Source organism: Mastomys coucha, unplaced genomic scaffold (genome assembly GCF_008632895.1).
Source record: "Mastomys coucha isolate ucsf_1 unplaced genomic scaffold, UCSF_Mcou_1 pScaffold17, whole genome shotgun sequence".
NCBI classification, from domain to species: domain Eukaryota; kingdom Metazoa; phylum Chordata; class Mammalia; order Rodentia; family Muridae; genus Mastomys; species Mastomys coucha.
In genome coordinates, this window is record NW_022196899.1 from 24,969,563 (window position 1) to 24,993,607 (window position 24,045).

General features: G+C 36.5%; 1 pseudogene; it reads right to left on the reverse strand.

Moving 5' to 3' along the window:
• Window positions 1–8,008: 8,008 nt before the first annotated feature.
• LOC116094890 lies at window positions 8,009–19,099 on the reverse strand (annotated as a pseudogene).
• Between the last annotated feature and the right edge of the window lie 4,946 nt (window positions 19,100–24,045).

The following is a 24,045-nucleotide window of genomic DNA, read 5'->3' on the forward strand; positions in this document are numbered from 1 at the left end:
AGCTAGGTAGTGTGTTCCTTTGGAATTTTCCATTGTTCTCTTGTTATGTTTCCTTGGTAACCCTTTCAACCCACTAGTTTGTGGTTTTTTCCCTTTAAATACCCCTTACTCCTCGTACTCATGGTTGAACCCCTCTGGCCTGCCAGGCTATGAGTCCAACCCAAGATCTGGAATAAACCTCATGTGATTGCAGCAAAAAAAAAAAAAAAAAAGAATTTGTAGGGCTCAGATCTCCAGGGTGGTGCTACCCTTAAGCTATTATTCAGATGAAGAAGATGAGGCACAGGACAGGAGGCAGCACTCCTACTCAGCTTCTGCTTCAGTTTAAGCCCTGACATCTCTGAGTAGTTAACTGATAACTAGATGTATTTCATGAAGTGCAGCCTGTCCTCCATAAGTTGCTTTTCCTCAGTATTCTATTCATAACAATAGTAGTAAGAAAGTAACACTTTCTAAATTTCTAAATTTCTAAATTAGGCCATTCCAAGGCCTAATCTACTCCACTGTGTGTAAGATCACCATGACTTCTTTCTGTGCACCTTATTTATGGAAACTAATAGCTAAAATATACCCTTGCTTTCTTAACATTTTTGTTGTTGTCTTTTGTTGTTGTCTATATTTTTTCCTTCTCAAAATGTATGTTATCTGTTGATTCTCTGTGAATTTCTCATCATGCAACCCAGTAACACTCATTTTCTAGTCCTTCCATATCTACCTTCTCCACTGTTAATTTCCAACCAAAATTTAAGAACAAATTAAATATTACATTTAAAATTTAAATTAAATTGATGGACTAGGGGATTGTGAGGATAGGACTTAGAGGAGGGTACTCCAATCAGAATATAAAGTTAATAAAGTAATGAAAAATATTAATGTTTATAGCTTTATATTAAAAATAAATGCTACAGAAAACAAAAGACTGAGGTACATAAGACAGTATCTGAAATAATCCAAATGTACATTATTCTTTTTTATATAAGTAGGATTAGTGATAAAATAACAGAAAGTATATTATATAACATATATAACATATATTACATATATTATATTTTTATCATTATTCATTATATCACATATTGCGTGTCTATATATATACATATTTTGTATGTATAAATTTATATGTACATATATATGTACATATGAATATATATGTATATATATGTGTGTGTGTGTGTGTGTTCGTGCTTTTATATGGCCATGCAGTGCAGTTGGGGTTGAATATTTCATAATTATAATAGTCTCACCACTATGAAGCACAACCATCATGTGCTCCAAAATATGGCTACAATAGAAAACAAACAAAACACTAGGTAATTGGGATTGTTTTCAACTTCACTGTAGTCTTCTGTACTACAATTATACATGCAGCATACTCTTGACTAAAACATCAATATCTTAAATGAATATCTGAAAAGAAAGAAAGAAAATGAGGGAAGAATGAAAGAACGAAAAAGAAAATGACTCACTTCCTTCAAACTATATTATCAATCTCCCTTTCCCAATAATTCCTAAAGTAGATCCAGGCACGTCCCACTCCAGAAGAATGTAATCCTAGGGTATACTTTAACATCAGCGAATTTTCCAAGGTAGTCCCAATTTCTGTATCACAATGAGTACTTGTTATCATAGGGAAAAATGAGATCCTCTTACCTCTTTTGAGAGGTCATTCCCAAATAATAAGTTCCTGCAATTGGGATCCCATAGCACATGAGGGCCTGTGTGGACAGATAAAACATAGGTGTCTAGGTGATTCCTTTTAGAGGTTTTAATTTTTAATAGCACATAGATGAGCTGTTTTAGAAGATGATAGTTTGGTTCTAGCATCTTCAGTAGAATACTATACATAGAAAAATGAGAATTTTACTGTTGATTGCCTGACAAGTAATGTTACTTACAAAACTCTGATCACAAAGAAAATTTGGGGTAAATGTTTTGAAGACCAGCTCATAGTATAATCAAAACTTAAAAGAAATAAGAATATGTAGATAATATACTGCCTGAAATGTTTTCTGTAAATCAATTCTCCTTATAGAATTATGGGAAATTTTTAAAAATTATGTTTGAATTTCTGTGAACTACACATATAACTGCTACCCAGAGAACCCAGAAGATGATGTCAGGTTCCCTGGAAATAGAATGAATGAAGATTTTTTTCAGGCAACAATGTACATTCTGTGTATGGAAACATAGTGTTGTTAAGTAGTAAACAATCTTTCCAGTCATCATGGGGCATATTGAATATCTAATGTAGCACATATTGAATATCCATGTAACATTCTTGTGGTACTCTGGAACATGAGGAACAGAAGCACACTAGTGACCCTACACAATGCAGTTATAAAAGTTTCTGCTATAAGTAAGGCAGTGATGCCAGAGTTGAAATGAGAGCTCAAAGCTCCTGTTGCCTAAGAAATAATTCTATGGGCTGGGCAGTGGTAGCACACACCTTTAATCCCAGCCCTTGGGAAGCAGAGGCAGGCAGATTTCTGAGTTTGAGGCCAGCCTGGTCTACAAAGTTAGTTCCAGGATGGCCAGGGCTACACAAAGAAACCCTGTCTCGAAAAAACAAAACAAACAAACAAACAAAATAATTCTATCGAGTATTGTACAGGAAAATAAATCAAAGAAGTCAATGCACTACCTGACCCAGACTTCTCAAGGTAGTTATAGTTGAGAAAGACTAACTCCTAATAGCTTCGTGTTCTAAAAAATGACATATATTTACCAGGTGTAATATTCACAACACCACAGTAATAATATTAGGATGCAAATAACCTACAGGTATTATACATACAAAATTTTTTAATTCATCACACATACAAACTTAAACCAATATTCTAGGCTGACCTGGAAACAACTGTAAAGCATAGAATCTCTTCAAAACCATGACAGTTATAATGTAGAAGACTCTCAGGTGGTGGGATTACAGACAGTGTACAACACTCTTGCTTGAGGAATACACATGTTAATAAAGTGACTATACATGTCTGAGCAAAGAAACTTCCTGGCATGGGACATCATTCCACTGTATAACCCTGTAAATATAATCTTATGTACTTTAAAATGCATTGCTTCTATCTGTGTGCAGTTCCCCAAGTTTTTACTGTATCATTACCTTTGTATAGCAAAAATTTTTCCAATCAGAGATTCTTCATCAAGGACACTAAGCCAATTTTCATATAAATCTGAAGAAAGCAAGCTTCCTTGTATATTTGTAATACAATCCTTTTTTTAATGAAAAAAAAAACAGAAGAAAATTAGTGGTCAATGTACATTGCAGAGAGGATTTGATAAACATTTTTGTTTAAAAATAACAGTTTAGACCAGTGATTCTCAATTTGTGTGTCACAATTCATTTGGGGAATCACATATCTCACATATCAGATATTCTATACCTTACACATTATAATTAATAATAGTACCAAAATTTCAGTTATGAAATAACAGCAAAATAATGTCATGATTAGGAATGACCACAGCATGATGAACTATATTAGTGTCACAGGACTAGGAAGGCTGAGAACAAAAGGTTGAGACCCTACTTCCTTAAGAGATACTCAACCTGTCACCAACCAGAATCTTGGCAACTTCAGGCAGGAGCTTATGTGTTCTTAACTAACAGTAGAATCAAGGATGCAGAGTTCAGGCTGCAGTATCAATGAAATAACCCTACTGTCTGTTCTAATTATCTTTCCTAGCTTTCAGTCCTCACTACTACCTGCAATCAGAGATCTGCCCTCCACCTCACAGCCTGAAGCTCTGTCTATCTCAAAGGAGGCCAGCTCCTATGAGGGACATCCAGACAGGAGCCTATCATAACTGCTCTCTGAAAGACTTCACCCAGCAGCTGTCTAAAACAGATAAAGAGACCCACAACCAAACATTGGATGGAGCTCAGGGACTCTTATGGAAGAGTTGGGGAAAGGATTCAGGCTCCTGAAGGCCTTTCCATAGAAAGACTAACAGAGTCAACTAACCTGGATCATTGGGAGCTATCAAGGACTACCACAAACGAAAAAGCATAGAGAAGCTGGATCATGACATATGGCACATATGTAGCAAATGTGCAGCTCAGTATCCATGTGGGTCCCCCAACTTTAGGGATCAGGGGCTGTCCCTAAAGCGGTTGACTGTGTGTGGAAATCCTTAAACTGACCAAAGTAGGAGAAGATATGCTAATCCTGAATAGAGTTGATGTACCATTGTGTGAGGCCAACCCTGGGGTCTGGAACCTGCTCAAAGGAGATGGGAAGATACTCTCTGAAAGGTGAAGAGGTAGGGGCCAGCATTCAAGATGTAAAATGAATGAATAAAAAAATAAATATGTAAATACATAAATGGATAATAATAATAATAGTTAAAAAGAAAAAATAAATGTAAAAAACAACAAAACCAACACAAAAAAACTAAGTGCTCATCTTGAAAATAAAGAACACTCAAAAAATGCCAAGGCCAGAAAATACCTCATTCTGATTGTATAATTGGGTGAATCTGTACTTTCATTTCACAGAGATTAAAGTTGTGAAGTACATGAACACCTCTGTGTAAAGGCCCACATGGAATATTGGTAAACTTTATACTTGAGTACCCTGATTTGCATGAGAAGTCTCACAGATTCTAATCCACTCCTTAAAATATGTAAATATTCAACTATTTAAATTAATTGTAAGCAGCAGCTTGTTTGAAGGACAGAAAAGTGTCTTTGCCTATGAAATACAACAATTAACATTTATGTTGTACCAAGGATAGCAAATCAGAAAAATGGAAGATTCCAATGTGTTCCTTTATATTTAAATTGCTCTGAATATACATGGCTACTTTCAGTTACTGAACTTCACTTCCCTCACCCCATCATAATGTGGTCCCAAGTTTCAGACATTGAGAGCCAGACACACTTGGCAAGCTCAAAGGCCAAGGAGGGATCACTAGGGAACTTTGCCTCATGTTATTAAGCATGCCTACTCTCAGAACGTTGTCGTTCTCTTAATGTCTGGGGCCATGGCTCAACAGTCTACTGAGAGGTAAACTCAGATTATGATCCAAATAAAAATAAAGTAATGATATATGCTCTTGAGTTGCTGCTGCTCACTGGTAAGTTAACATGATAGACTGTTTAGAAGTAGGTTGGGCTAATTCTCCATTATTTTACATTTGGATTAGGATGGCAATATCTGGCAAAAGTGAAAATGATGCTTTATTTTTTTGGTAGAGAAGGAAACCAAGTTCATGTATCTACTGGACAGAGGGCAACATCCAACTCTCTCATAACTTAATATAAGTCTGTGGTAGACTAGCCATTTTGTACTGTTATTTATTTTGTACTGAGAAATAGTTTTGTTTTGTTTTTGTTTTTTTTGAAAGAATGATTTAAGACATGTATTTTGTAAAACACACTTTTACCATAGTCATTACTTGTTCTGCTATTAAGTCACATGATATAGTTATAGAGGTGAGAACAATGGGAATATTTGTAATGCCAAAATATCACATCTGATATACAAGAAAGTTAACTTCCAACAGAAGGTATTCACCTGTGTCTTTGTGATGAATCTTTTACCTTGTCAGACTTTTACCTATCATGCCCCTTAACCAGAGGTCGTGTGTCCATAGTTAAAGAAAACTGTCATCATCAGGTAATCTCCAGGTCAGAAAGCACATATGCATCTCTAGAATGATGCTGAATGTTGGTAAGGCAAAACTTTCCTTAACTTTAAAACCGAAGCTATAGTGAGCACAGATTCTTCATCCCAGTTAATCTGTTGTTCAGTGTAAATCTTATTTCTCAGGGACCAGTGTGATCTATCAGATAAGAATCTAAATATTTGACCTGAATCCTGTTTCTTTTCTGAAATTATTGATAACATATCCTGTGTGGGATAAGGACAAGTTTTTATTATTACAGATCTAAACAGCTGAAGCTCAAATATGTCTTTTAAGGTACACCAGAACCATGGCAATTGCAGATGTAGAGATACAACTGAAGGGAATGAAGAAGACATTGAACGATTTTCCTTTTTAGCTTCTAAATATATTTTCTTCCCTAATCCATTTTCCCTAATTTGAAATATTGAGGTTTTCTTGTAATTAGATAATCCTCTAGATTAAATCACACTTCTGGTCACCAAAGCATTTTGGTGAATGATCCTTTCTTACATTTTCTCTTCTTCTATGAATATCTTTCTCAAGCATGCCATTCTAAGTTACTATTTGGTTACTTCCCTTTTAGAGATCAAATCGCTCATTTACTTGCTGTTTGATCTGGCCTCTACTGTGAATCCTGACATTTGTGATTGAAGGAAGCTTTCCTTTTTCACTATACTTCTGAAACTTTTTTCTTTCATCTGGGACTTCTTATTTTCCACTATCTATATATAAAGATGCTGTCCCATTTATGAACCCAAGCAAATTTCAATCGTTCTTTCATGTTTTCACTCTGTAAAAATGACAGTCATACCCAGATTTGCTCCATATTTTCACTTTTCAATTGATTACATAATTATAGTCATTGATGACAAAAATTTTACTCTAAAATACCTAAAATTGGCAGTAATTCTCATGTGTCTCACATGATAAACTTGTTCAAATGCAGCATAAATTCCTGGCATGGTCATAGTGCAAAAACAGATCCTGGACAGTAAATGAATATTTTCAATGGAAATCTCATAGCATATTTAAAAGAGACTAAGCCATATTAGGTGACAATTTTACATAATACAATAGTATTAAAAATCAACATATACCTAAGAACTATGCATATCTAATTCCCACATAACATCAAATAAAAGTCTATAGATATTTTTAGTTATAAGATTGATTAATCTCAGAGGCAATGATATTATGGACTCAAGAGTAATATGGAGTCATAACACAACTGAAAGATTAATAGTTGGAGATTCATCGGGGCACTGCCAAAGATTTTTTTTCATCCAAAAAGCTGATGACTTTGGGTCTTTGCTGAAATCACTGAAAAATTTGGGAATACTATTTCTGTTTTCTTTTGTTTTCATTTTTTAAAGTTAGAAGGGTCTAACTTCAATGGGATTTTTTTCTATTTTAAAAGAATCTTCCCCTCATGAATATGTTATCTATACATTCATCAATTTCATGAACTAATTAGCTAAGGAAAAAGTGTTCCCAGGGCTGGGCGGTGGTGGTGCAAACCTTTAATACCAGCACTTGGGAGGCAGAGGCAGGCAGATTTCTGAGTTCGAGGCCAGTCTGGTCTGCTCCAGGACCAGCACAGCCAGGGCTATACAGAAAAACCCTGTCTCAAAACAAACAAACAAACAAACAAAAGTTCCCAGAAATTATGGGAAATAGGACAGATATAGAAACCAATATGAAACTCACAAGTATTGGAGAAGACAGCATTCTGTCCAAGCAAACAATGGGTGGAAATGTACAAAATATTTGATTTTTCATTGGTGCTGCAGGTGTTTGAGAGGATTCTGGTTGGGTTGTATACTCATTGCATTCTCATTTCTTTGAATCTAATAAAGAGGAGAAATAATTATTTGTTGTAATTGAACTCACTTAGCCCTTGCATGACCTTCACATTTTATAGTCTGCATGCCTTCTGCATCACCACAAATACATAGTAAATAACTAATCAGTATTATAATATTTGTAATAATGACAATGCTTCATAAAGTACTGGATATCTAATTATATATGGCCCATTCTTCTGGTATACGAGATAAATACTGTGTTTTCCTTGAAAGCTAGGTATTAGAATCAAGCAATATTATAAGTACCAATCTTTTAGTCCACCTGTTTGACTTTTTGACTGAATAGACAAGGGCAACTATAAATTAACAGCAATATCTGTGCTTCACAATACAACTTGCCTGACTGCATTTCTATTACAGATTTTGGCTTCCCCCTATCTCCAGAACTGAGAGCTCAAATCTGAGTTCATAGTATCTATGTATCCCATATGTGTATATTATGCTATATTTTAAGAATTACATAAGAGAAAAGCATGGTGGTTTGTGCCTTTTTACCCAAATCATAGAAGCTGATCGAAGAGAATATCTGTGAGTTTGAGGTCAGCCTGCTCTAAAAAGGAATTTTAAGAAAAGCCAGACATTTTATGTAGTGGAAACCCAATTTGGTACTGAATTGCTGTTCTATGTACAATACACATTTAAATTATTATTCAATATATCAAAGTAAGTGACATATTCTTAATTAATTACTTAAACTTGTTTCTGGGATTTACCTCTTACATAAATTCAGGACCAGTTGAAAGAGGTACCAAAACTTGGAGGCAATATCTTACAATAGAAAATTATCTATAATACACAGGTAAAGTTTCACTTCAAATGGTTTCATAAATTCTGCATTGGTGTTTGTTATAATTCATAGTTTCAGTGATAAATGATTCTAACTTTTAAGTTATGGTAGTAGAACATCTATACACACCTGAAATGCCCTCATAGACAAGAGGAGCAGCTGGACTTATATTCAGTGCATAATGTCCAGGGGTGCATGTCCTCTCACTGGGGCAGCTGCTGAGTCCATGTTCAGGTTCCATTGTTGCTGATGTTCAATGGAGTATTTTGGGAACATCAGGACTTTGCTCCTTGTGGATGAAAAAGTGTTGTTTCATGCCAAACAGAAACCATGTCTATCCCAAAAATTTTGGGAGAGTTTTCAATCATAAATATTACCAGAGAAATCTGTGACAAAATGGAACAAACACAGAGGGTCTATGTCATTTCGCATGGTTAAAAATCACATTTTACTTATGAGTCTTGGAGGCTAAAAATATATAATTCAAAATTCTGGCAAAACACTTATAATAAAATATGGGGGCGGGCTTTTTGCTAGAAATTTAAAAAACAATTGTGAAATCAGATTTTTCAAGTGTGATCATTAGAGTGCAATACTACATAAGAGGACGGTTTCCATATTTCACCTTGTGATGGCCAGGAGGTGACATGGACTTTCTAGTTGAGTAACTTTGGTCTTTGAAACATTTGTGGCTATGTATATTTGTAAGGATGCTTATACATAGGAACAACTAAAGGAGAAGAGATGACTTTTGAATGTGGGCACCATCGACCTGAAACTTCCCATGGGCTAACTAAAAAGCAAGAGACAGTCAAATTCATCCAAGCAGTAACATTCACATGTATCTGATGACTCCGGGCAGATGCAATGGTAAAGTTTTTTATGTTGGGAGGTATTTCAAATAATGCCTATTTGGATAGTTATGGAACTCCAATGGCAGGTCCTTTGGAACCCTATTTTTTCTCTCTGATAATTAATCCTATACAATACAAAGAATATTTATTCTCAGTTAGGCTGCCTTACAATATGTTCCTTTCTGGTCTAAGGGCAATTGATCCATTGATAATGAATCAGAAACTGAAATGCTGATAGTCAAAATAACCATTTGATCAATACTCTAGGAGTTTTGGTATTTGAATATAGTATTTGAAAGTCAGCTCCCATAGAAAAGTGTACTCTATATTTTCTCTAAACCAATCATAAGCGGCATCAAAAGGCCAATGTGATATTTACTCACAATAATCAAGAGTCTTAACAATCATATCTGATAAAAACAATCCAAATTATATTACCTTGTTTTTGTGGAGGAAATTACCATGAAAATATGTAGAATTTCAAACCTTCTACACTGATTACATCAGAATTCAGTCTTGACTGCTGAACCCAGTACCCAGAATTTTTACCATTTCACTGCATTTTCACTCAATGTGTTAATTGAAGGATATTCTAATTTACAACTGACAAAAGACTGAGTCATTGAACTCAAATACTCATTTATATTTAACTTACTTAAAATGTACCAATGATTCTTCTCAGGAAGAACCACCATTTAAAGGTGTACTTCTTTAACAAAATGAAAGAAAACCAAACCATTAACAACAACTACAACATAACCCAGGATAATCCTTTATTCCTGTCTCATTGTAAAGGCTTGTCAAAGCTAGACATAAAATTCATGTCTAATTACCTTTTCTGGCAATATAATTTGCCAATATTTTATTGTGGTAGGTAGGAAGCCATAAGATATAAGGAGTTATCTCAGTAGATAGATGGTAAGATGACACTTGGTTAACAGAAGAATTTCTTGCAATCGTGTGTAGTGTCCTGAATAGTTGTCCCAGAAGAGCAGCATTTGTTAATGGGAGTTTTTCTAAAAGACTGAATAAAAAGCCAGTTATTTTAAAACAACTTTACTCAATTTGTAAATAGGAATGAAGGGGACAGAGTAATTGTATATCATATATGGACCTCCACAAATAAAATGGAAGTAAGAATGTATATTTGAAATATTGATTGAAGTGTTTCCCCAGATTCGGGGTGAAAATGAGAAATTTAATTGGAATACTGAGCTGATAATCATAAGCATGGTCCACAGTGACTCCCCAAGTCACATCTCCGTTTGAAAATGTCTTCCATGTTTGTGAACAATTGAAACGTTTTGTTGTCAGTCAGGATTTTTAGTCAATATTTATGGGTTATGTAATCTCTAATGTGTGTAAGTAAATATCAATTCTATTTTGTTTATGTGGTTTACACAATTCGCCATCCATTACCTCTGTACTGCTGCTAATTTTTCTTTGTCATTCAGGTTTTAGGGTACAGCAAGCCACTGGTCACATAATTTAGAAGTCAGTAGACTTCCTTTTATCGATCCAAGAAACTCCTTATAGAGAGAGAAAATATATTTTGCAGAAAAAATAAATTATGAAGATTACTCAAAACATAGTCAACTCTAAAATTTAGTTTAGATCCAACTCTCTTCAAAGCTACCAATCTTTCCCCAGTTAGAGTGTTGACTGATATGTAGCCCCAGTAACTTTTGCCCATCAAAACTGGAAAACTAAGAGCAGATTTTCAGATGTTCTTGAATTGCAGGAAAATCTCTTGGGAGGCTCAATGTGCCTCTAGTGGACACCTGAACAAACTAGTAAACCTAAGAGAGCAATACCTCTGATCAAATACTAGCTTTAGTTTAGTTTAGTTTAGTTTAGTTTAGTTTAGTTTAGTTTAGTTTTTCAAGGCAGGGTTTCTCTGTGTAGCCCTGGCTGGAAAGGGAAATCTGCCTGCCTCTGCCTCCCAAGTGCTAGAATTAAAGGTGTGCACCATAATTGCCCAGACAAGTACTATTTTTTTTTTTTTGGTATTTTTGAGACAGGGTTTCTCTGTATAGCTCTGGCTGTCCTGGAACTCACTCTGTAGACCAGGCTGGCCTTAAACTCAGAAATCCACCTGCCTCTGCCTCCCAAGTGCTGGGATTAAAGGCGTGCACCACCACTGCCCAGCGACAAGTACTATTTTTAAATGACAGAAATATAAAATTATGGTAACTACAACAAAGACGACTATATCAAGTTATTATGTAATTTCTGAAGTGCAGAAACATGTCTATTACTGAAAGCATGGGATCATATGAGGCCATGGTTCTTTGAGAAGGTCCTATCACTATTTCATTAAACAAGCATGGGATCACATGAGGCCATGGTTCTTAGAAAAGGTCCTATCACCATTTCATTAAACAAGCATGGTTTCCAACTCTGTTTTTAATATTTAAGCTAAGATTTATAGATAATGTATCCCTTACCCAGACATTAAGAAACTTTTGGCAGTGAATAGATACTAATACAGAAAATGACAGCTATTCAAAGTACACAGTACAAAACGTCCTGTGGCTCCAAGCCCCACTGTGAACATATTACATATTGACTCCTGAAACTTGGGCTCCAAACTTTGGTTAAAAGAGTTAGAAAGGTTGTACATCAGAGGAACAGGAAATCTGCTTTGAGACTGGGTCTCCTAGAAATGTTCAGGAGTCTTCATTTTGATAGTCCAACAATATAATACACTTGACAATATAATATACTTTTTGTCTGACCAAAAAATCATCCAAAATTGTAACACTAACTGGAAAGAGTTAAATCTTTTGAAGACAAACTTCAAAGAAATAGTCCTTATACTACCAAGGATAATGGACTATTCAGGTATTTTGAACATATTTACAACTCATTTTTATCTACATAATAATAACTATAAATGAAAATGGGCCGTGTTTTTTTTTTTTTTAGCAGAAGTGGAAAATTTACAGCAAACAAACTTAGAGCAAAGGAAATGACATAATTAAATTTTAATTTAATATGGAAATAAAATTATCATTTTATGGTGCTGAAGGCATGGCAATGTAAGAATAACTACTTCACAGTAATGAGCACCTGAATTTCGATAACAATATTTCATGAAATAGAGACATACAGGTCATAAGGTCCTATTAGGGATGTGTAGCAAAGAGATACATAAAGAGGTCACATACTCTATACTGAGGAAGAGAAAACTGCCTCTCAGAAAAAAAGGTAGCATGACATGGAATTAAGAACACTGGTAGTCAAATGCATCTGACTACGCATTTGTATCAGGTGACACTTGTATGCATGTATGAAGTGACCCTCCACATGGCCACATGTAAAAATCAAATGAAAGATACTGCTCATTCTGACTGGAACTTTGTTTGAGTCCCTATTCCTTATGTTGTGAATAGCAGAGGAAGCTTTGAGCTTACCAGATTTCTCTTCTACATATCTGCTATCACTCAAGGGAATGCATGATGAAGGAAACTATTCATGTAAACTCAGAGAAATCCTGAGGGTGGACGATGCCAGGACTTTCCCTACCTTTAGTAGCCAAGCCACTTCATGCACCGACTGCTTTTTATTTCCATCTCTTTCCCAGTATCTAATTTTTCTTTCAGGGAATTCCATGATGTTCCATTAGGACATGCCATAAATATGCCCTGTATTTTTTCTCTTATCAGGGACAGGATGTCCTGAGAGGAAGAAAGGGAAATACCTGTCACTGGACATGCAGCACTATTTGCTTGTGAGAACCAGACCATTTTGTGCAGAGGTGCAGTCCACAAGAAGGACTTCGAATTGCTTTTATGCCTCAGTCTTTTCATGTCCACATCATACCCTAATGTTAACCCTGAAAGATCAAGCAACACTTGTTTTTTTAATCAGACTTTCTTTAGGAAAGCCAGAAATGAGCCATGAGAGTCCAGAATTGCTGTGGGCCATTTTCCCTCTGTACAAATCGAACTAAGCTCTTGCCCAAAGAGTTTTCCTTTTTTAATAGTTGGAACAGTGCAAACTTCATTTTGGTAGGGCATAGAGCCACATTTGAATCAAGATGTCAAAAACCGTCTTCGTGTCTTATGCAAAGTTTCCTCTGTATCTAAAAAGGAGATGAGATAATTACCTGGAATAGTGTAATTTACACAGCTCTTTAAAAAAAAAACAAATTTCAATTGCATAATATCCCTGTTGTAATGGGTTAAGTATCCTGTAGTGTCTATATATCCTTCTTCCTTGTACTCTACACTGTTATTAATCTTAGAGATGTCTGTAAGACATAAGCTAGTGTTCTCTAAGACATGATCCAGTGGGAATTCTCACAAGATGATGTTGTCTAAGTTGCAGTGAATCATAAGATAGTTGATATCTAATTGAACTGCCTCTCAGAAAAAAAGTAGCATGACAGGGAATTAAGAACACTGGTAGTCAAATGCATCTGACTATGCATTTGTATCAGGTGACACTTGTATGCATGTATGCAAAAAAACCAAAAAATGAAAAACAATTTGTTTTAAAAAACAAGTTTCCAAAACTATATACAGGCATTTGCTTCACTAGTCATATCTGTTTTCATAGTCACACTCAATTTATTCACATCAATGAGTTTTCTATCATCTTCAAATGTCATATTGAAACTCTTCCCATTTTTAGTTTTCTTGCTGAGAATTTAGAAGAACCATTGTTAAATTTCTCTCATCAGCTTTATGTGGCTTCATGAAAATGTATACATACTAATTGTGTGGAACAAATGGAATGTTCTCCCTATAATCAAGCTTCACCTTGATATCAGATTATAGAGATCTCAAGCTGGACCTGGGGCATACTGTTTTGTTTTTAGTGTGTTTTCTCCAGTGCCCCTCCCCCAAGCAAGAAAAGAACAACATGCATAGATATTTTATGCCAAATTAATATAAGAACTGAGATGGTACTTGAGAGAAAGTAGAGGACTCACTTTGCTGCTGGCTTCTAGATGAGCTTCTGGGCTTTAAGGTGAAATGTCCCTGTGCATCTGAGTTTAGGTCTTTCCCAAACAATCCAGGTAAGGCAGGAAATGATGTGAAAATTCTTGAGTTCAATCTATTGCAGGTATTTTGAAGGTTGGTCATTATTATGTCATGTGGATACTCGCAGCCTGTAAGAAGAAAATAAGAATATGTTTTGAAATCAGTGTGAGCAACAGTTCCAATTGGATTTAACATGCACTGCTCTATTTTGTATCTCATCCTTCTTCTGGACAATGTAGATTCAACACCCTAAGCATTAGGAGACTTACTGGGATATTGCGATTAAAGTAAGGATGTGTAAGCTGAGAAATATAAAATAGAGAAGAAAAATTTCAATTTATCACTTTATTTAGACCCATTAGAAAACTTTTTATGGCAGACCTTTTCTGTGTTCTGCTTTGAGAGTATTAAGATATACCTGCTTGAGTCTTAATATCAATAAGGTTTTTATATCATAAAAAGCTTACATTATTTGTCTAGCTTTATATTAATCAATTTAAATAATTCTCATTGCATGTGTGCATATATATGCATATAAACATACATATATATATATATATATATATATATATATAATTGTTTGAGGCTAGCACTCTATAAGTAATTCTATTAGTAATGTCAAAAACTTCTTTGTCAATTTTTTTTCTCATGATGATGACCAAATTTATAGAGTCCATTTACATTCCCAGTAGGTTGACAAGTTTTCTTGGATCTGTGATGTGCAAAGGCCTCTGTTTCCTCCCATTGATGTTCACTTTGACTATGGTCAGGCTGATGCTGTATGCTGTAGAAAACACATGAGCCCTTCTAGAAACACAACAGGTTTTAGTACTCTAATTGTGGGCATAGACCAGGGAGAATATGGCCTAATAGAGAGGCAGGATGAAATTGTATCCAATAGACAACTTTTCACAGCACTTCAGATAATTTGTAACCTGAGGGTTTAGAAGAGTCACCAGAGGAAAGTGTACAATCACGAAACTGGATGAGATAAAACTGAGACCACCTTTTTGAAATGAAGGAGACAAAGTGGGAAACAACATTAAAGTAAAGGAATGAATCCTTTATTATCTGAAAATCAAAGATCCCCAGGTGTGTTGTGTCAGTTGTACCTGTTTGAGCCACACTAAGTGTGGTGGGATAGAGCACACCTGGGGATTCCAGCTGATACCTCAACCCACATGCTTTTGCTGAGTGGCCTGGATTCTAACTCCATGGGTGCAATGGCTTAGAATACTGACCTACTTCACTGTTAGACAGAGCAACCTGCAGAAATGTAGAGGAGCAGCAGCAACTGTGCCAGGTTGTTTGACTGATAGTCTTCACAGCTGTTCTTCATGAGTTTGGACAAGTCATTTAACCATGGGAATATATTTTTGTTCAAGTCCATGGCAAAGTAAAAGATGCCAGGAATGGAACTCAGTAAAACGTTCAATTAATGTTAGATCCAAACAGAATGTGTTATCGGAATTACTACAGTGTTAGAATATTTTTCCTGGCCAGCATTCTACTTATTAAAAAATTTCCTGCTTCCCAGTTATTCCAATAGAACAAATGGGGATGAAAGGAAAATATTTTGGATCTTTTTAGACAAAATCACACTTGGTAAGTGAGGATGGAATCCTTTTGATCTGCAGCTGTAGGTACTCAAATATTTACCTGTAAGAAACTAAAGTCATGTAATATTCCTTGTGATTTTTTTTTAAACTCAAGTGGAAAAAGTGTTGTTTCAAACTCTGGGCCAGAGACATAACATTCTGACCCAGGGGATTTCTTACCTTTGTGACACTGGTATTACCTTTGTAATAAATAATAGACACTAAAACCAGTCCCCATGTACAGAGTTCTGTCAGTAACATCATCTGCCTTAACGAAGGGAGTTATCTCCATGGCCTGCTTCAGCTAGGGGAATTTCCAAAAGCAGCTAGTCCTGAAAGGAAAAATTAAAGCTTTAGACCTGTGCTGACTAGGAAGAAAAGTTATGGGCCTAAGAATCCATCACAAGCTGGCCCACATAGGTCTGGGAAGGAACAAGCAAGTTGTTAGATATCATAAGAGCTGGCAGGTCAAGAAGACACAAAACTATAAACATAGAGGAAAACATGTCTAGGCAAACGAGGACATGTCCAAGGCCCAGGCCTGCAAAGACGTGCCTGGCGGACACTAAGTAATGGACCATCTGGTCCTCTCAGATATGGTTTAAGGTCAGATGCTTTGTTGACTCAGATTAACACCAACTTTAGGAATTTTCCACTCTGTTCTGCATGTAATAGTTAATATTTGAAGTAGCCAATCATGTACGGCCACACTGATCCCTTTGTTCCCTCAGACCTTTTCCCTATATAAACCCCTAACTTTCAAGCCTCGTGGTTGGCTCCACTATTTCCTGTGTGAGATAGTGTCAAACCAGAGTGCCCTGAAATTAAAAATACCTCTTGTAATTACATCAAGATGTCTCTCATGATTCCTTGGGTGCACGTCCTCCCGAGATTTGAGTGGGGGTGTCCCCCAGGGGTCTTTCAGTCCTAGTGCATCTCAATTCCCACAAAGGCCCTCAGTTCTAGTTGACTTTAAATCAGTGGTTCTCAACCTATAGGTTGCAATTCATTTGGGGAAAGGTCACATATCAGATATTCTGCATATCAGATATTTACATGATGATTCATAGCAGTAGCATCATCATAGTTATGAAATAATCTTATGGTTGGGATCACCACAACATGAGGAACTGTACAAAAGGTTCACAGCACTAGGATGGTTGAGAACTACTGCTTTATATAGTCTCTGACAAGTACTAAATAAAAGGTTCAGTACGATTTTCCTAATTGTTAAAGCTTAGGTAGGTTCTAAGACATTCCTTTTATGCCTCCCACATAATTTTCTATTTGTGCGACATTGAATTTCTATTCCAATTTCCCTTAATTTTCCTTAAGGGACATTTAGTACTTGATAACAGCTTTTTCTAAATTGATACATCAGAACTTTTGTTTTTCTTGCCATTTAATTCTAAGCCTTTAAAATGAGTCTGGGTAGTAGCCACTTTGGTTTTGTGTGTTTCTGTTGCTCCAGTTTATTCTTGTTTCTATCTCCAGCCCATCCTTCTTCACCTTCTGCCCCACTTTTCTTTCTGCAGATGTCAACACACTGACCAAAACAACTAAACACAAGAAAGGGTTTGTTTGACTTCCACTTCCAAGTCACAGCCCATCCTTGAGGGAAGCCAGAACTGGGACTTAAGCAGAACCTTAAGGCAGAAAAAGAACCCTGTTGGCTCACTTTCTGGCTGGTTCACATTCATAGTCAGCAAGATTCCTTAGATACCCCCCAGAATCACCTAGGTAGGGAATCATACCACCCACAGTGACCTCTATCCTCTTCCAGCAATTGACAGAAATCATGACAACCATTCTCAAACATACTCAGAACAACCTGGTAAAGACAGTTATTCTATTAAGATTTTTCGCCCGGTGATTGAAGACCATGCTGTTGACAGTGACACTAACCAGTATACACTGCTTCTGTGGTGGATCCATCTTCTGGATGACTTCTACCTGCTCACTTTTCTAGACGAGTCCCTCATATCATTTTTTTCATGATGTCAATATTCTCTTGACTCCCAAATTTAAGTTTATGTCCTCTTTTTCTTTTCTCTCACAAAATGTTGATATTTATATTAATTCTTTCTGTATCATCTATAACAAGGTATAACTCTTGGCTCAGGGCTAATCTTGACAGAGTTTGTTCTCCTTGTCTAAGTATTGATGAGCATCAGGTCCAAGGGCTTTTCAGCTACCGGGTCCCACTCTTATTTTGTGGGATGTAGCAATGTTGTGTGTATGTGATGTATATTAGTCCTGAAAAGGCCACGTCTCTAGATTGGGACAGATGTGCATGGCTGGATGATCACTTGTCAGATGAAGGAAAATTCTCTGTGGATGTAGGTGCCATGGGAAGAACTGCTGGCATTGTCTCAAGTGCAGGCTGCTGATTCAAGGATAAAAACTCAGCTTCCTTTCAGTTCCTGAATACTCGAACAATCTCACAATTGCCCCTTGCTGAGAATGTTTTGTGTTCTGTATGACTTTAATAGGCTTGGTCCTGTCTTCTCTTCCTCATTAAGCCCTCTGCCCATCCTCTCCCTTTCTTATGTCATCCTTACTTGGGAAAAGGGGGAATCTCTATCTCTCAAGGAAATGTTTTATCCATTACAAGAGTTCACCACATCTGCCAGGCTTAAATCTTCAGTAACGTCAGAAGGAAGGTGGCAGATCCTTTTTTTTTCTCCTCTTTTTCTTTACTTCCACCCAATTATGCTGCTTTCCTGGCTAATGCAGCCTGAGTGGAACAGGTGCTTTTCTGTGAGGTGATATGAAGGTGGGAAGGACACAGTCTATGAGAGGAAAGAATGCTGGTGATTATGTCAAAACATAGCCTGGAGGATGGACTATCACTCAGTGGCCAAAAGCCTTGCACTATTCATCTGTCACTACCTTCCCTGGCTCCTGCCAAGTTGCCATGTTTACAAGGGGGTCAGGGGGTATCATTCTTTTATACAAAATGCAGCCTGTTCCCACTATCTTTAGATGAAATTTCAAAGAGTACTCATTGAAGGTTTTGGGACAACAGGTCTAAGAGTCTCCTGATAATCATCTCCCTGCTCCATAGTTCTGTTTCTCCAGATAATCCAGGGTCAGCAGCAGCAGCAGCAACAGCCTAGCTTCTCTCCATCTGCTACCTCCTTGGAGAAAAGGCAGGCTGAAATGACTTTCTTGGGGGTGCAAGAACATCTGACGTCACATCTATCCTTATAGAGTCATGGGAGAAGAAGAAGCAGCCAAACTCTTCCTCCTCTCTGGCTGTTGGTTTATTTTGGACAGGTTTCTGTGCAGCAGTGATGCCATACTTTATTGTTGGCATGCCACCTCCAGCAGTACTTCTCCTCTGCTCCAGTCCCGTCATTCCTGTTTGTCATCTGCTTCTTGGAGCCAGAGAAATTAGACTATTTCTATCTCAGCATCTGTGTTTCTGAGTGAGCTGGTGTTGAGGCCAATTGAAGTGTGAGGAAGATGCACTCTACATGTCTGTGCTATCAATCACTTGATGGGAGCAGAAGCAGGGGCTAGTATCCTGTGCTGCCTTCAAAGGGTACAGAATCCTGGAAGGGACTAACCCAATCTTTGAGACTGCCAGTAGGAGGCAAACACTTGGATAGGAGGTCAATGTTCTTCATGATTTTCCTCTCTAATGAAATTAAATGAAAACACTATCCAATCATATGTAATCTTTCCAGCCCTCAAGATACTATTATCAACTGCATTTGACCTTGGGGTAATGATTCCTTTATTTTTTAATTAATATATTTTATTAATAATTTTTTGAGATTTTAATATAATTAAATGATCTCCCCATATTTATTCATTTGTGATATGGTTCTTCATTTACTATAAGAGCTTGAATCTTAAATCATTCAAATTTGTATGAATATCTTTTTGTTTCTTTTATAAGACTTTATTCATTTTTTTAAATCTTATTGCATTATGATGAGAAAAGTTACATGATTTCAATTTATCTGAATTTGTTAACATTTAAAAACATTTTAAGTAAATAGAATTGAATCACATTCTTGTTTCCCTTTTGTACCCCACTCCTCCCAGAGACCTCCCCTTCAATTCCTACAATATCTTTTTTGTCATATTCCTTAAAATTTATAAAATATTATAACAATAAAAATAAGTAATATAAAAGTTGTTTGATATAAAACAACAGTCAATTTAACAGTCTTATGTAGATGCTCGTCTACAGCAATAGAGAAAGTACATTTTTCTCAACATAAATTTTAAATAACTCCAAACATATTAAGTGTATACTTCAAAATAATACATCACTACTAGTATTTTCTTAAATGAACATAAATATATAAAGTCTTTGGTTTGTTTTGTATTTAGTAGTGTTTAAAATCTTGGCTGTTGCTGTGGCATAATCCCAAAATAAGAACAATTTTTTAGAAATTGGGTTTCATTGTAATGAGGCTGTATTTCAACCTCACATCACCAAAGGATTTTACCTCCATCGTAGCTAAGCTGAGAATTGATAGTTCTGCTGCACCAAGAAATGAATTGTAGGCTCGATTTTTGGATACAGACTTCCTGCTCTGGTCAAAGCTATTTGACTTGAGTGAGTGTCTTTATTCTCAGCCCACAGATAACAGGTTACATTCATTTATGAAATGAAGTGTTTATTAAGATGGTCTATCCATAAAGTCATTCACCAACTGTTTCAATGAGCAATGGTTCTGCTTGGAGAGTGGCACAGACATTAGGTGAAGGTAAGAATTTGGTTCATTCACTGTGATAATTTGGAAAAGCACTCATCTCAGAGAAAGAGTAAATCATAAAGTCCTCTTCTTCAAACTTGATACATATGTTACAAATGTCAAGCAAAGCATTCACTCTCACTTGGTTGTTCTCTTACAAGCCACCTCCCTAGTTAATCGTCTATGTTTCTTTTGGGTATATAAATACTTTTGAAATATATAAGCTGTTCTAAAAACCATAGTATAGTATAAAAACATGAAATAAATAATACCAATAGAGAGGCTGAGATAGGAGAAGCAAGATTTCACGACCCTTATGTTGTACACAGCCAGACACTGTTGTTGAGCTATAAATGACATATCAGTGTTCTGCATTAGAAGATGCAGGCTTGCCAGGCAGTGGTGGCACACGCCTTTAACCCCAGCACTTGGGAGGCAGAGGCAGGCAGATTTCTGAGTTCAAGGCCAGCCTGGTCTACAGAGTGAGTTCCAGGACAGCCAGGACTACACAGAGAAACCCTGTCTCGAAAAACCAAAAAAAAAAAAAAAGAAGAAGCAGACTTTTATTTTTAAAATTTCTGCTATACACAATGGGAAAAACATCCTGAAGAATGCTTTCTTCTAACTAGGGAACAAATGGTTAAGTCATCATGCTTATTTGATAAAGAATAAAGTAACTTATAAAAAGATTTAAAGTAAATATTCTGGAAATATCAAATGTCTTTAACCTGTCTAATTTTACCATTAATGGCATTTTTTAAGTGTCATGTAATAGTCTGACTCCCATTTTTAGATAGTTAGAAAAGTCACTAGATGATTAAGAATGAATATAGTCATAATGATTATCATGTGACAATTGTGATATTAAATATAGTTTATCCATCAACACGTATTGTATTGAATTATATATAGGAAAAATTACTCAAAGTGATGCATAGAGAAAAATATATCTTCTACCATGTTTGTTGAAAATGTAGAATGATACATGACTTTTACTTTGGCTCCAAATTTAGAAAAAAAGTCACAACATATTATCGTTCAGAATAAATACAGTAGCCTGGCAGTGATATAGTAGTTTTTTAACCCAACACTGGCATTGGTAGTTGTACCTCTATGAGTTTGAAGCCAGCATTGTCTACAAGTGAGTTTCAGGACAGCCAAGGCTACACAGAGAAACCTTGCCTCAAAACACACACACACACACACACACACACACACACACACGCACACACACGCACACACATACATACATACAGAGGAATTAAATGCAGGAGTATATATTGTATTACAAGGTGAAATAATTCAGAAGTAAAGAAAGTAATTGGCATTTCCTTTTTTCACCTTTAAATAATTATTTACATGTGACAACATGCATACAAAATTTACCTACCAGATGGAGAAGCTAACTTCCAAGGCTTGAGCAAATGTCCAAACCAGAAAATAGGGCCTTTCATCTACTAGTTTCTGAGCCAAATTCTTGAAATATCTGCATAGAAGAACCCCAAAATCAGAGCCAGAGTTTATCCTTTAATCCTCCATCATGAATGCCTGGAAAAGAACAGACACTACGGCTTTGGATATCATGCTTACTTATAGCATTCTTCCTACCTATATCAGCAACCAAACCCAAAATATCGTATGTGGTAATTTCAAAAACTAATTAGAAATGTGTATAGATATGACTAACATATTATTATGAATGAACTACCCAATATATCCTCAAAAGCAACACTGCAGAAAATTTCTGTGTGGATAATACTGCCAGAAGTTATTCCTCGCTGTATATCTCACAGTCCTTTTGATGTATGCATTTTATTATCTGAAAGACAAATTCATTAAAAAAAAAACCTCCTGACAATATTGGTCATATACTAAAGAACTCTCTTCAATAAGTTTGAGTGCTGATATATGTAAGAAGCCCTTCCTTTGAACTATTTCTCTTGCACCCAAGAGAATGTATAGAAAATCTGATCTCTTAGAATCTCTATGAGGTTTTGGCTTCATTCTTATAATACTGAGCTCTCAATACAAATGTAAGTCTGAAGTAGAAACTTCTAGTTCCTTTATAAAGTTAGTTACATCAAATGATGTTTTGCTGGGGCATACAGGTGAAAGGATATCTTGCGAAAACATATGAAAGGCCTGAAGCAGACACAGGTGAAAGGATGTTTTGATCTAGCAAGCACAAGTAAGGCTGCTTGATGAAGGAGTATAAATATGACCCCACAGACAGGGATGAGTCCTGAACTTTGATTTTGTTTGCTTCACCTCACTATTCTTTGCTAAAGACATGTATGTATTGCTTCAGCTTATACTGGTTAGTTATTAGACTGAACTTGTGATAATGCCACCATTGAGAGAAACTCTCCCAAGAACTGCTCATGAGGTTCCTGTGAGAGTTTGCTTCCTCGGTGTCCTAACCTAAGCCATTTGGTGAGCCTGGTCATATCTTTGGGATTGAAATATAGCTTACTGGTTTGTGCCTGGTGTCAGCCTGTAGAAAGGATGCTGGTCCGTGCCTGGTGTCTGCCTGCATGGAGGACTGAATGGTCAGCAGCTACTGAATCAAATTTTGTGTTTGCTATGGGACTGAACTGCTGTCAAAAAAGATCAAGCTCCACTCCCTCCCCACAAAAACAAAACAAAACTAACAAACAAACAAACAAAAAACATTGCTCATCAGGTCTACTTTGCCATATCCTAATAACTTTTCTCTTCCACTTCCTGTGCTGGATGGTGGACTAGAGGAGAGGTTGAATGTTGTGGGAAATATTTTAAAAATTACTGGCACATTCCTGCCCTAGTGCCAGTAATTGCCATGGTGGCCTGGCAGACCATGCACTGGTGGGCAATAGCCAATCTGTTTTTATCTCATAAAGACTCTGACTCAGAACTCCACAATCTCTCCACCCAGCTTTCTAGGTTCCTACTGATAGTTGCCAACCTGTGCTCCAAATCCCCAAGGCCTTTTGGTACACATCTGGCAAATCCATGCTTTGACGCCTTACCTTTTTCTCTTGAACCCAGAGGAGCTGCTGCGAGAAGGAAAATGCAACACAAACTCAATTTAGAAACAATGGTAACTTAACCTCTGGGCACAACAACTAAAGCCTAATCTTGTAAACCTTATTAAAATCTGATTCCTCCAGTGGCTAATCCTAGCAGATACACCATGATACCAGAAAGCTCTAGCAGCTACATCTTATCCAACTTTGTGCCAGTCTCAAAAGGACTTAACCCTCTCCTGCTTCCTCTCTTCCTCTGTCCAAACCAGAAGTCTTGCCTACTTGCCCAGTGAATGGCTCCTTTATTCATTAGATGATTGATTCTCAAGAACAGGACCAGGACGATCCACAACAGTTGAACTCTTATTAAAAATAGGTTGCAAAAAAATTTATGCCTACATAAGTCCACTTTGAATAATTCTTAATTTAGAGTTTTAATGTACCATGAAGTAGTGTATAATATAATAAAAATTAGAGATTTGGGCTGGGCGGTGGTGGCGCATGCCTTTAATCCCAGCCCTTGGGAGGCAGAGGCAGGCAGATCTCTGAGTCTGAGGCCAGCCTGGTCTACAGAGTGAGTTCCAGGA